Genomic DNA, 2,504 nt, shown 5'->3' with positions numbered 1-2,504 from the left:
ACTTGAAATTAAGAGGCTAAGTTTAATCCCAACGTCCTAATCAGCATCTCCTCTCTCGTTTATTTAGTTTATCCTTATCAATATAAAAACCAAACATCTCCTGTTTAATTGTATTGGAAAAGTTGAACCCTAATTGGCGTCTCAACGGTGAAATATATTTGATTGTCCTCCTTGAAAGTAATAAGTATAAACTTTTTTGTCTAGCAGATTGGCGTCTTTTGGCTATTACCTGAACTTTGAATAGCAGAATAGGCATCTCCTTGCCATGCTTTTGAAATGAGAACACTGCAAGGACTTAAAATGAAAAGGCACATCACATCACTCAGCAATGCAAACTTTATATTGATGGATCATATTATGTGATACTAAATAATATAGTAATATACGATCAAATATATAAAAAACTGAACTAAAATAGGAGGGATGCACCTAAACTTTGCAGCAGTGCAAAACAAAGATGATGCTTTAGAGCCGCAGTAGCAAGCCGCTGCAGTTGGCCCTCTCCCTTAAAAAATAAATTTAATATCGTGTGGACCAATGATCCACATATCAGATATTAAACTGATAAGAACAGATACTACACTTGATCTTAGCCAAAAGGCCGAGAAAGGTATGCTTTTATCATAGTAAGCGTTGAACATTTATATTCAGACTTCCATCTCATTGTCACAGTCTTGACTAATGTGGGACTTTGGTGCTTCTAGCTTGGCGTATCTTTTATAAATGGTCAATGATATTCACTTAACTCCAGCACTCCATCTAATTGTTTCAAATTTGTTTGCTGAAGCCAGTCCTTTATGGTAGAATATGTCCTAAATGCTCAATCTCCTGCACTAAAAGTGAGTATTTGGAATATCAAGCATACAATTGTTATTGTTCAAGAATGTGGAATTCAAAAACATGACAAGCCATTCAAAGTGTCCATGATCCGTGCAAAAAACACTATAAATAACTGACCACATACAACCGCCAGATGTATCAGAGCTACCAGTGTCTGCAAAACTCTACAAACATGTCATTGGAATATTCAAGTAGAAGACATGCTTCTTTTATTAATGCATGAAAACATGTTCGTGAATGAAGCATCTAGAGAACCCCTTCTAAAATGTGTACTATATTGAACTATATATTAAGATGTCAGAAAAAAATGAGAACGAACTTCCTCAAGACATATTTAAAAATATTATTCATTAAGCTTTGAAAGTAGCCGGTGGATTCCTTGGGCCAGAAGGTATGATAAGCCATTCAAAGTGTCCATGATGCCTGAAAACACAGTTTTTTTATCTGTCCTCTTGTGCCAACATTACTTACCACTTAGATTGAATGTCTTCTCTTTCATCCTTGGATTTAGCGAAGGTGGATTTGTTCTTAACCTGATAGTTACTGAATTGAGGATTGATGTAACTAAAGTGCTATAGAGAATTCCCGGTTTTCATAAAGCCTTGAAGTAACTCAGACCAATAATCTATTATCTTGTCAGAGAACTTATAAAGACATAGCTGTTTCATTTTCCTTTTGATCTGGGATATAATTGTCATAAGTTTTCAGTGTTACCATCCAGTTTTAAGAGATTTCTGTCAGCTTTGTTCATTTGTATGTCATAAAGAATAATTGGATGAATTTGGAGAAAACAAAAGATCCTAATTTGTACTCTACACGATATGTTTCAAAGTGATCAAATGTCAAATGTTGTTTTGTTCATTTGTATGTCATAAAGAATAATTGGATGAATTTGGAGAAGACAAAAGATCCTAATTTGTACTTTACACGATATGTTTCAAAGTGATCAAATGTCAAATGTTTGAAACGGTAAAAATCTTCTGTATGTGATCATTCTTTGGAACTATATACTTCTAAAGGAACTTACAAACTGAACTTTCATGATGTTTCTTTGTTGAACATTTTGACAACTTTTTCTACAATACAGCACCCTAAATTTGGTGGGATGGACATTGTTAAGTAGGGAGATACAGTGGAAAACTAATACCAAAGTAATCAGAAAAGGGTGTGAAAGGAGTACAGCACTCTAAATTTGGTGGGATGGACATTGTTGTAGGGAGATACAGTGGAAAACTAATACCAAAGTAATCAGAAAAGGGTGTGAAAGGAGTTTACCTGAACATAAAAAGTGAACAATAACAAAATAATCAGAAAAAAAAACATATATTTCCAAAAGAACAGGAGTAAAAAGAATTCTACTACACATTGAACTCATAATCACATGAATATAAGAAAGAATCTTTACAAATAAAACAAAAACAACACAAGAAATAAAAAAGTTAAAATAATAAAAATCTGAACTAATATAGGAGAGATGCACCTGGCCTTTGCAGTAGTGCAAAACAAAGGTGATGCTCAAGAGCTACAGTAGCAAGCTACTTAATTGGCCCTATCCCTTAAAAAATAAATTTAATATCGTGTGAACCAATGATCCACATATCAGATATTAAACTGATAAGAACAGATACTACACTTGATCTTAGCCAAAAGGCCGAGAAAGGTAT

The 2,504-nt window shown here is 33.7% G+C and overlaps 2 non-coding genes across 2 annotated transcripts; both read right to left on the bottom strand.

The window, feature by feature from the left end:
* Positions 1 to 418: 418 nt before the first annotated feature.
* LOC114180020 lies at positions 419 to 614 on the bottom strand. The gene has a single exon (XR_003603597.1). It is a non-coding gene; the product is annotated as a U2 spliceosomal RNA (small nuclear RNA).
* Positions 615 to 2,309: 1,695 nt separating this feature from the next.
* On the bottom strand, positions 2,310 to 2,504 carry LOC114180018. The gene has a single exon (XR_003603595.1). It is a non-coding gene; the product is annotated as a U2 spliceosomal RNA (small nuclear RNA).

This window comes from Vigna unguiculata, chromosome 3 (genome assembly GCF_004118075.2).
Source record: "Vigna unguiculata cultivar IT97K-499-35 chromosome 3, ASM411807v1, whole genome shotgun sequence".
NCBI lineage: Eukaryota > Viridiplantae > Streptophyta > Magnoliopsida > Fabales > Fabaceae > Vigna > Vigna unguiculata.
The sequence above is the reverse complement of the archived record's forward strand: the minus strand, read 5'-3'. Positions and strand labels throughout refer to the sequence as shown.